Source organism: Daphnia carinata, chromosome 5, assembly GCF_022539665.2.
Source record: "Daphnia carinata strain CSIRO-1 chromosome 5, CSIRO_AGI_Dcar_HiC_V3, whole genome shotgun sequence".
NCBI classification, from domain to species: Eukaryota; Metazoa; Arthropoda; class Branchiopoda; order Diplostraca; family Daphniidae; genus Daphnia; species Daphnia carinata.
In genome coordinates this window covers 6,896,272-6,907,932 of record NC_081335.1, presented here as the reverse complement: position 1 = coordinate 6,907,932, position 11,661 = coordinate 6,896,272, and the positions used below count along the sequence as shown (strand labels likewise).

The 11,661-nt window shown below is 35.4% G+C and overlaps 1 long non-coding RNA gene across 2 annotated transcripts; it reads left to right on the top strand.

Moving 5' to 3' along the window:
* The first annotated feature begins 3,086 nt into the window (after positions 1-3,086).
* LOC130702753 (uncharacterized) lies at positions 3,087-5,738 on the top strand. 2 transcript variants are annotated; one of them, XR_009004407.2, is made up of 11 exons: positions 3,087-3,257; positions 3,336-3,433; positions 3,499-3,936; positions 4,004-4,179; positions 4,356-4,390; positions 4,514-4,623; positions 4,723-4,891; positions 4,955-5,054; positions 5,115-5,286; positions 5,352-5,464; positions 5,529-5,738. It is a non-coding gene; the product is annotated as an uncharacterized LOC130702753 (long non-coding RNA). The 2 variants fall into 2 exon arrangements; XR_009004405.2 differs by having other exon boundaries at positions 4,514-4,638.
* Positions 5,739-11,661: the final 5,923 nt, after the last annotated feature.

Sequence of the window (11,661 nt, the reverse complement as noted above, 5' to 3'; positions counted from 1 at the left end):
CTTTTGTGGCATAACCATTCCCATATGTGAGTTGAAAAAATTGAACTGTGAATTTTTATTTTTCATTTCTGCAAATAAAACTTGAGCAGAATTTTGTTTTTTTACAACTTCAATCACTTCAGTGTGTGCACACCCATGTTTTCTTAACAAAAATGCTGCTTTATGAACTTTTGCAGCAACAATTTTTGGACCAAATCCGCAGTTCCTTTAAGAACATATTGGATGTCGACTTGCGTCATCTTATGATCGGACATAAGTAGCATGACAAACTTGGCTGCTTCAAAATAGATCTCGTCAAGAATCTTGCCTAATAATTCAATTCAGTAGTTGTAAATAACATGGAAAATAAGTGCATTACCGGAAGCTCTGTTGCTATCACTTCTTCATTTTCATCTCCAATAACTTCAACATGACCATGTTGATGTAGAAGATCTCCCTGCAATATTTCCTGTGGAATTGCTGGCCAAAAGGTAAACAGACCATTTAGATATTTCATCGGGAAGGTTCGACAGATTTTTAATTTATGACTTTAAAACAATATTACTTTGACCGCAGTTTTCAGTTGCTTGAAAAAAAGCACTGTGAAACGTATGTAAGTGTTTATTTAAATTTGAAGCAGATTTGAACTTTTCTGTATGGAAGCATTGCTTAGAAAACAAACAGCTACTTTCAAATGCTGGGTCTTTTGCATGTATTGCTCTGTAATGTTTAAGCAAAGCTCTGCCATTTGTTGTATTAAAATTACACACCCTCACTTGGCAATCATAATTGTCCAGAGGATCACAAGTTACACTATATTTGGCCACTGACATTCTTCACTTCCACGACAACGGATAACTGGATGTTAGTATACAAGTAATTTGCTGATAATAGTTGTTCACCAACTTTAATCTGAGCACATAATGTTTTTTTGTTTTTTATCACTCTGAACAATGAAATAGTATCGTCTGCTAATTCCCTCCCTCCCCCCTCCCATTGTCTTAGCAATTTACACGTCTGAAATTGGATGTTCAATAATTGTTACATTTGGAGGAAATACAAGTTTGGTATAAGGTAAATTTTAAAAAATGTAAAAAATAAATTTCATAACCTAATGATCTTTGAAGGCAGCTAAAAACCTGTTGTAATAATTGGCAATCGAAAACAGTTTAATAGTTCTATAAACATTGGCAGCACTGGGAGACGGTTTCATCTTCTTCAAAAGGGATAGGAGTTGTTTTTATTGTATAGCTCATGGAAAAACGATACAGTGCGTAATTTGGTAAGTAACATTTATGTTTATCTGAAAGTACCTGTTTCTTTTCCATTGTTCTGTTCTTTTTCTGTTTTTTAAGGGTTCTCTTATATTTTTTGTTTCCTTAAGAATATGGAAGAGGTAACTAAAACAATTATAGTCGAATTCGATGGGCAAGAAGAATACGAATTGGAATTCATTAGTACTTCGTCCACTTTTGATCTACAAGTGATTTTGACGTATTTAAAAGCTAAATCAAGCAGATTTAGTCATGTGTCCCAGTATACAGACTTTGTCTTTAACAAGCAAAGTGAGAAATTCCGAGGTCGATGGGTGACTGTGGGTGACCACTCACCAGTAAAAAATATGTGCACATTGCAATGCACAAGCATGACAAAGCCTAGCTGTTCAAGAGTAATCTTCCAGGATTTACATCTAGATATTTGTAAGTTAAGTTTAGTTATTGTCAAATGGCATGACATATAGCATTTTTCTTACAACAGCTCCCACTAAGAGGAACACAAGGGCACGAGTGGGTGCAGAAGAACAATTGACAATAAGTGAGAACACCACTTTCACTGTTCCTGCTACAACATCTCTGATAGAAAGTGATTCCAATTTCCTAGGGTCATGTGCAGGTATTTTCCATGATAGACAAATTTTATATTTTTGGTATGCGTTCCTTCTTATATTTTATTTTTTTAAAAGGACATGAAGTGATTCACCTTACACAAGGAACACACATCAATGAAAGTTTACAGCCAGGTCTAGTGATTGCAGAGGAAGACGTCAATTTCCAACAAGCAGAGTCTTTGTTAGGTGGAACTAGTGAACAGTATGTTATTGAAGTGGTACCAAGGCATATACAAGCCAAACAACAATCAAGTAAGTATTATACTTTATCACAAATCATATTGAATATTAAATTATTTTAGTTTCAGGTCTTGAACTTGCTTCAAAAATTCATTGACAAATAGACAGAAAAACATTTAGTCTACCTAGGTGCTTCGGTATATCTGTCGACAACAAACTAAAATCGAAGAAGCGTTTAAATCATCTAGATCTGCAAGCAGTAACGAGAGTTCTAGGGCTTGCCATTGCCGAACATACTATTGCACCTGATACTGACACCTTCAAATGGGTAGCCGGAGAAATAGGACCTGGAGAAATAGGACCCGGAGATTTAGGACCTACAAATAGGACCTGGAGAAATAGGACCTGGAGGAAGAGGACCCAATCTTCGAGCATTTTTTTAAGGGTCCTATTTCTCCATATTGAGGGTCCTATTTCTCCAGCCTTGAGGTCCTATTTCTCCATCATAAAAAATCAATGTACAATGGGCATTATTTTTCCTATATGATGAAAAAAAACCCGAACGGATTATATTGGTTTCTGCACTTCAAACACCGTTATCAATATGACGCCTCTTCACTGCATTATAACTTTTTTTAAAAAATTTACATTCATAATATTTTTGCAGGATTATATGCTTTTTCTATTGCTTTTTAGAGCTCATTTAATAGAAAAGTAATTTTGTTTACACAGTATTTGAATTTTTGCATTTTACATTTTCTTACTGGTGTTTTCAGGCCTACCATCACCCGCCCTTTACTAGTGTCACTATTCACTTTTTTTTTCTTCGTGCCTCAATAAAGATTCTTGGGAGGGCGCATAAGTACCTCTTAATACACAGATAACTAAGAAAATTATTACATAAAAATAATTTAATAAACGTTAATTTCATAATAAAACACTGTTTGCCCTTGCGCAAAATATTGTTTTTACGATATATATGGCAACGGTTACTACAAGCAGACGACTGTTGCAAGCTCGAAGTGTCAACATCCTACAATTCTATGAATCGTTGAAGTTGCTTATTGTAAGCGGTGTTTGTTTGACAGGTAAGTGGCTAGTTTCAGTAAAATTAAAAATTTTTTATTTCCTAGGTTTGGCAGTTTTGGTACATTTCAAATTCATGTTGGCATTAGCACCACAGAAGAAAAAAATTGACTTGGAAGGAAAGGTATTTAAAGTATAGACATAATTTTATTAATTGCAGTTGGAAATTTGACACAGATTACTAATCCGAAATGTTTCTTAGGTGGTTACTATCAAGGAGAATCATGAAACTAGAGCATGATTTACCATGAACCATTTGGGAACCAACTTGTTAGCTGCCTTATAACTATCATCCTTCTGGTAATCTAGATGTTCACAGATTTTTTGTTCGTGAAATTTATGTAATCATTTTTCTTATCGTTTAGATGAAATAACAGCATTACAGCTGTTAGTTACGTCAAGACATTAATCTCAAGATGCAAGTACTGAGCTTTAACGGATTTCAATTTACATAAGCAAGACAACCAATTCTGTTGTTGAGGAGAAAACCAACTACACACCCAGCTATGAATGGTAAAATATGTGTAATTGAATCTAAATTAATTTTATTTTTATGGTTTAAAGGCTTTTCGTTCTTCCGTTCACGTTCAAGGCTACAACTCATCGAATCGGACTTTTATAAGCATGCCATAAAATACCTCGCCATTTTTAATTGAACCATTTGTTCTAGGTCTTAGTCATTGGTGAAGAAAACCACTTGCCTTACATGAGGCCACCACTATCGCGTAAGAATTATGGTTCAGTGACGATCCCGAAGTGTCAAACAAACTGAAGTTTAAGCAGTGGAACGGAAAAAAGTGAAGGTGATTGTCTAAAGTTATAATTTTGTTTTGCGTTATTTTAATGAATGTGACCTATTTTTGGATCCAGTTTGTTCTTCGATCAGGATGAATTCTACTGCAGTCCAGTGGAATTAGTTGCCAAAGAAAATGGTGGTGTTTCAGTTGTGCGATGACATCATGTAGTTAAACTGGACATTGCTGGTCGCAAAGCTGAGTTAGATGACGGCCTTACCATCACCTACGACAAGTGCCTTATTGCCACAGGTGAATTTCTTTCGTATTTATCTAAAATTTAAAGTACTCGATAATTATAACTTTTTGGAATGTTGAAAAACTTTTATAATCTTCCTACTAGATAGTATTTGAGAGCCATTGTTTAATTATCATTTCAGTTAGACGCATTTTCAACTATTAACTACCTTAATTTATTATCGTCTTAGGTGGCAAACCCTAACATCCAGCAGGAATAAAGATGGTAAAAACCCGGATTCGTTCCATGTTGTTCATTCTTGTTGCATGCTATATATTATATGTTATTGTTCGTTTTTCTTGTTCGTAATTTTCATTCATCAAACCTGAGTTTTTTTTTCTTTCTTAGTTTTGGAAGCAGTTGAAAGGCCCGCAAAGTAAAACAACAGAGTTATTCGACTTTTTCCATCAGCAGCAACAGCAGCCTGAGCAACGGCCGCATAGCAGTGTGAAAAAAAAGTGAAAAAAATTCAAGTCAGTTGCCATATTTCTTTATACTATTTGCCATACTTTGTGTTAACGTCGTAAGACTTTAAATTACCAAATTTATCTTTGCAGATCTCGGACGCAGTGCAGTTGTTCGCCGATTATTCGAAGAGCATACGAAACTATTTATACGATGTCGATGGCAATATTCTGCTTGATGTTTACACTCAAACCTCTTCAGTTCCATTAGGTTACAACCACCCTGAATTATTAGATGTCAAGATAAAGAAAACATCAGAACGTAATTGAATTGATTATTTACCTGTCTGGGCAACATCAAAATTTTAATTTATATTTCTCAAAGATTCATAAACCGACCTGCCCTCGGTGTATTTCCTGGTGAAAATTATCCTCAGCGAGTCCAGAATTCTCTGTTACGTATTGCTCCCAAAGGCCATACAGAGGTAAGTTGTAGCTCCTTAATTGTTCCGACCTATTGCAAATAATAAAAAATATATTTAAAGGTAACGACGATGGCGTGTGGATCGTGCTCAAACGAAAATGCGTACAAGGCAATTTTCGTTTGGTATCGCCGGAAACAGAGGGGAGATAAGTCATATACCCCAGAGGAGAAGACGAGTTGCGTAATGAACCAATTGCCTGGTGTTTCTGACCTGACTCTTATGTCTTTCAAAGGTATTTAGAAACACGTTACAATGTTGAATCAATATTAAATGAAAGCCTTTGCTCTGTTACAAAAGGCGCTTTCCACGACAGAACGTTTGGTACGTTAATCACGACTCATACCAAGCCAGTCCATAAACTGGACATTCCTACAAAGGACTGGCCAATTGGAACCTTCCCTCGCCACAAGGTTAGTTTTAAAATTTCAATTAGGCTCAAACTATTACCTGATCTCATATTTCTTGTGATTTTAGTATCCGTTGGAAGAATTTGTGAAAATGAGGAAGAAGATCATCGCTGTTTGGCGGAAGTTGAAGAGCTTTTTGATCGGTACAACAAATGTAAATAATATGCTTACCTGGATTTAGTTCGTCTGTTGCTACCGAAGTCAAATCGAAAAAGTTTTTTTTGAATTTTTTGTTTAATTATTTGTATTTTGTAAAAATAAATGATATGTAAATCAATTACCAAAAATTTATGGTATTATTTTAATTTAAACAAATTTTCTTGCGTCCTTTGGCTGCCGCGATCCGGACATTCCGCGGATGTTCCAATACGTACGTTCACTGAACGTACGGATTTGCCATCCTGCAGACGGCCAACTAAGGACGTCCGTAGTACTCCCAAATAAGGACGTTACCAGGACTTCCAATTAATTACGTCCGTAGGACGTCCTCCAGTGGACGTCCCTAAAACCGGACATTAGGACATTCTGGTGACGTACATCTGCCGTCAGAATGGGACGTCCTGATCGGCCAGCCAGGACGTAGATGGGATGTCCCTGGGACGGACAAAGGCTAGTAGGGTATGTATGTGCTATAATCTTTTTGTTTAAGGAAGGCGAGCCAGCATATGTCATCCAATTTCAGGGGAAAAGCAGGACTCTGATAAAATGAAAACTCAACTTAAACGGAAGTTAGATAAGTTGGAGAAGAAGAAACTAAACAAACAAAGGAAAAATAACAGATGCCAAGGAAAACTTTGATTTCGACAAAAAAAAATAGACCTTCAACTAATTTTACTTTTCTGTATTTTAACAGATAAAAGAATACTAAGCGCAATAGGTTTAAAAAAATGTGGAATTGATTGCGAGCTTGATAAACCAATTTGGAAATAGAATAAAATCAACATCACAAACGAGAAAGAAGTTGGTTGAACGCATCGAAGAACAAGAAAAGAGAAAGGAACAACAACAGAAAAGGGATAAATCAACATTAAGAAAACGAAAAATGAAAGGAAAGCATAAACTGAATAAACTAGCGAAAAAAACAAACTTATCGTATGAATTGCCGATATTGACATGGATGAGCTGCCTCGTGTTCCATTATTTACAAGCCGTGCCATGATAGTTTTGTATAACAATACACTGGCATGCCTTCCATGATCCGAGCGAAACTCATTATTTTCGTTCTTGCCACGTAGGTCTCTATTTATGGTTTTGCGGCATATATTTTTTTTATTAAAAAATGTGCTTGTCTTAAATTATATATATATAATTTTTTTATTATTTATCAGTGTATTAAGGAGTACTTAGGGAAAGCATGCCCCTCGTCTCCGGGAATTCGCATGGAATAAGGATATCAGCCAGGGGGAGGGCGATACTAGGACTGGAAACGCCACTAACGAAAGGTCAAGGGCAAAAAATCAAACACTGTGTAAAAATAAATATAACTTTTATACATGAGCTGTGTAAAGCAATAGATAATGCGTGTAATCATGCAAAAAAATACAAATATGAATTCAAACAAAAAAGTTATGATGGACTGCTTACACGAGCAATTGATAACGTGGTTTGGAGTGCGGAAAACTACATAAGCCGTCCGGTTCTTCCTTTATAACAGCGGGCTTTAGGGCTATTTCCCAAGGAGAAATAGGACCATTACCATAGAGAAATAGGACCCTTCAAAATATGATTGATGATTGGGTCCTAATTCTCCGGGTCCTATTTCTCCAGGTCCTATTTTGGGGTCCTAAATCTCCGGGTCCTATTTCTCCAGGTCCTATTTCTCCGGCAATCCTTAAAATGTGTAGTTTCCCAGTTATTTAAAAAGTACGGCAAAGCAATTATGGCCGATTCTAACAACGAGGACGTATTGTAACGAAGCCAAATAGACATCTTCAACATATACTTCTTCTTCACATCTTTATTAATCATCAAGGGTGAACATATTAATTGCACCACAACATACGCAGCGCGGCTGACCTAGATGAACGCCTGCAAGCTGATTCACGCAGACGATACGTCACCAATATCACGCCATATTGAACGCGTCTTTTGATTGGTTAACCGCATGAAACCTACAAGCTCCTCCCAATCACGCTACTTTACAAGATGCAAAGTTTCTTGGTTAACCCAGCATCTGAGGAAGATCAGACTGGAACTTGTAGCCGATTCGAGTAGTTGCACGAAAGCATTTCTCTTACTTTATTAATGTTATTGTGCTTGAAGTTGTGCCTTTTACTTAACATTTATTCGCAGTCAGTCCAGTAAAATTGTTTAGACTTAGAATTATTCGCGGCGATTCGATTGTCTAGTTCCATTTATTTTGAACTATTGTTTGTGTATCGCTCTCGTGGAAGTTGCGTATCACGTTCGCTTCGTGTCGTTTTTCTTCTCGTTCCCTATACGTGTGATCACGGTAAGACCAAATTATATTTGTTTCTTTTAACTTGTTTCTTGAATGTTTCTTCTTCTTCTTGGTTCTTTGTCTTCTTAACTCTTATGTCTTTGCTTATAATAAACACATACATCATTGTGGGTAAACGCCTCGAGTTCAATTTACATTTTATTGTCTTAATCCGTAAAGTCCATCATCCCACACGGGAAGATGCTTTACAGTATCAATGGTAAGTATACAATTTTGGCAAATATTTATTTTCATTTTATTTTTCTGACTGTTTTTTTATTCCAATAGAGACTTCAAATAACTTCCCTGCAGCTCCGCTTTCGAAGGGAACGACAAAAAGCTGGATTGAAACTATCCGGAAAAGGAGGTCGTCCTAGAAAGGAATTTGTCTAAAACAATAATTCAGGTGATTTTGGCAAGAAAGAAGACGATGGTAATTCCAGTTAAAAATTGAAGTATATTCATAATGTTAATCTTGCTTTCATAGTTGATATGGTGTCTTCTTTGGAAAATGTTAAGGCGTTAAAGGAACAACACCAGCTGAGCGTAAATGCAATTTCAATTAAAATGTTGACTAAGCTAACGTTCAAAGGCAGGCGTCATGAAATTGACACGGGAGTATTTAAAAACGTACAGGAAATAATTAAAAAGCGTTGCCCCGTGCTGGACCAACCATGTCACGTATGTTCTATCTATAGATGTTTTTATTGATGCAGTGATTAATAAAGCTGGATACTTGTAACAGTTATGTGACGAAATGGACCGAAATTTTAGGTCCGAATTGCTGTGCTGGTATTCGTGAGAAATGAATGTCAACTGTACGGAAGATTCTAAAACTTGCAAAATTCAGTCCTTCTACATCTATTAAAAAGGTTTTGCGACATTAAACGTCACAAGTGGAATTTGACACACACTGTTAATTTCGGGTTAACGCCTTTCGTCGGTTAGGGGTAACAAATATCGAGCGGAGTTTGCGATATTCACAAAGTTAATCTCTGGTTAACGCTCTTCGTTTGTTAAAAACCAACGAAAAACGTTAACCGTGAGTGATTTCCGCAAAGGTGCATTTGGTTAATGGTTTTCGTCGGAATTTGTGTGTGTAATACGGCATATGAAACCGATTTCCGCATTATACCCCTACAGTCCTACATTGGCAAGAAGAATAAACAGCATCCTTTATCGTTTTGTCCAAAACACTCATTCTATATTTCTTTCATACTAAGCAGGTAAACAGCAGTAAGAAATAAATTTCAGATAAAAAAGAATTTCGTCCTTTCGATAGTTGACAACAGGACAAAGAAATTTTTTTTATATTATAGCATTTTTTTTTATCATTGTTGATTTTATTAACCAATTACGTATTACCAACAAATTATAGTTTTTAGGTTAGAGGGAAGAAGAATTTTTATTGATGTTCACAACTTAAATGTTGTAGTTAATATCGTGCAATTCCAGTACCAAAAAGAAACTGAAGTTAAAAAAAATTTTATTGGGAATGAAAAATGTTATGACAGTGACTGGACTTGAAACATATACCTTTGTGAATGGAATCTGATCTCTTACCAATCTGGCACGTATCAATATAGGCCTACATACTGTATATTTCGACCAAAACCAATTGTAAGCTAAAATTTTTTGTTTCAAATTTGGTTTTGTTGGTTATTTAGACCACATAAAGGGCCATGTCATCCAAAAAGCCTCCTTAAAAATAATTAAGTTAAGTTTCTTAAAAGAAACGTAGAATACCTTCACCTGAAATATATATTTACCTAAAATATTATCTAATCAATTCAATTCGTTATAAAATCTGCTCCATATAAAATATAATTGTTCGATATAATTCAGAACAATGACATAAGTATATTGTCTGCTAATTCCAACCCTACTCCCCACGCTCTTACCTCGTCCCATCGTCTTTTAAATTTACAAATGTCAAATTGGAAATCTCACAATTTTTACATTTGCAGGAAATATAAATTTTGTGCAAGGCAATTAAAAAATAATCCAATCAGAGATATCCCGCAAAGCAACTCAAAGCCATTTATTAGATAGCCATTTTTCGAAAACAAGATGGTCAGATGCAGGATGTCATTCCTTGAGAAATTAGCATCATGGGCTGTTCTACCTGGAGTGAAGCATGTTCACGTAAAAAAACTACTTGCTATACTGAGAACTCCTTCATGCCAATCTGATTTACCAACCAATGTGCACTCATTGATCGGCACTCTGTGTATTGTGGAAGTCCATGAAGTCTATTCAGGCAATTATTATCGCTTCATAGTTAAAAAGAAATGAAGGTTGTTTTAAATCAGTTATAGTATGTTCAAAAACAAGTAAAGTTCATTGAAATTTTTCATACCAGGGATCAGATTTGATGTTCCGTATTGTTTTAGGTTGTTAAAGCAAGCCCGACTTTCTACGATGCTTCCACCAAAGTGCATGGTCGGCCCTGGCACGAGGAAAATTACAGCGATGTTGAACAAAAGTACTGTTGTGTTGGCGTTGGCGAAGACATTTGTGGAGGCTACATCCTCGTCCAACAAAGTTGTACAAATTATTTTTCTGCTGAAATACATTTTCAGATGTGGTAAATTTTCTTTCAGTTTAAGGGACTCATAATTTAGTTAATCATAGTACTAATCAAATGTTTTTCTGACAAAATAATTAGATCGTTGAAGTGTGTTTGAAATGCTGTTCGCAAAAATAAGACCACAAATTTGGTATAAGAGAGCTGTGGATGCAATATTCCCATTGATTTTGATGTACTATATGCTGTATACAAGAATAATATTTGGCAACAAGTGTATTCAGTTAACCATAACTTTGTAAACCACCAATACTAAATATAATGCAAAATAAAATAAGTTGTTGTGGGACTCGTGAACTTTTTTGTTTTTCACTGCTTTTAATTACTCCTAGGTTAACGAAGAATGTAGTTAGGTAACAAATTTATCTATCTTTCACAGTTTCTTAACGTAGTTAAATAGTAAGTAAAATACAATAAGTAAATAATACCTGGAATGACAAATCGAAATCTAGGAATAACATAAAACCCTAGTATGACTAATGTCCACCACCAAAGAAAATTTATCCAGAATGAGATTTCGTTTGGGTTTTTGAAAATTCATGCAACATATCCAAACACTTACCAAAAAAGGCTATACAATGTTCTGAAAAAAGAAAAATATTGAAATTGAACGCAGTAAACTTAAAATTTTTTTCTGAGAAGCTGCTGTTTTGACACGCGTTACCATGGAAACCCTGACAGCTACGAGCTTGTACCAGTTCAACAATTGTTACCCCACTTAATTTAAAAAGTAATACACAAAATAGTTTTCCCAGTTACGTTATTTTCAGCGATCTATTACTTATATAAAATTGTTCTTGGCTTAAGTTACTTTAAAATATTACAATGTTATTATTATGTAAAATATTATGAAGATTTACATTGTGTGTTTAGGGACGTACAACTAGAAGATTTGTGTGGCCACCCTGATTACTGTTTTTTTCATGAGGTTTTCATTAGTCTTTAAAGTTTTGCGAAGGAACTAGTGTCGCTCGTGACTCATTATTTGTAACAGTCATTGTTTGATGTGTTCTGCATTGTGAAATTACAGCTTGTGCGTTTTTTTATTAGCAGTGTTATTGATAGTGGTATCGATTGTGGTTTTTTTTCGTACCGTGATTATTAATAGTGATTTACAATTTTGTGACGAACAGCCTACTGTTTTGGGGGGGTCGTGCAAGTTCACGTTTCTTT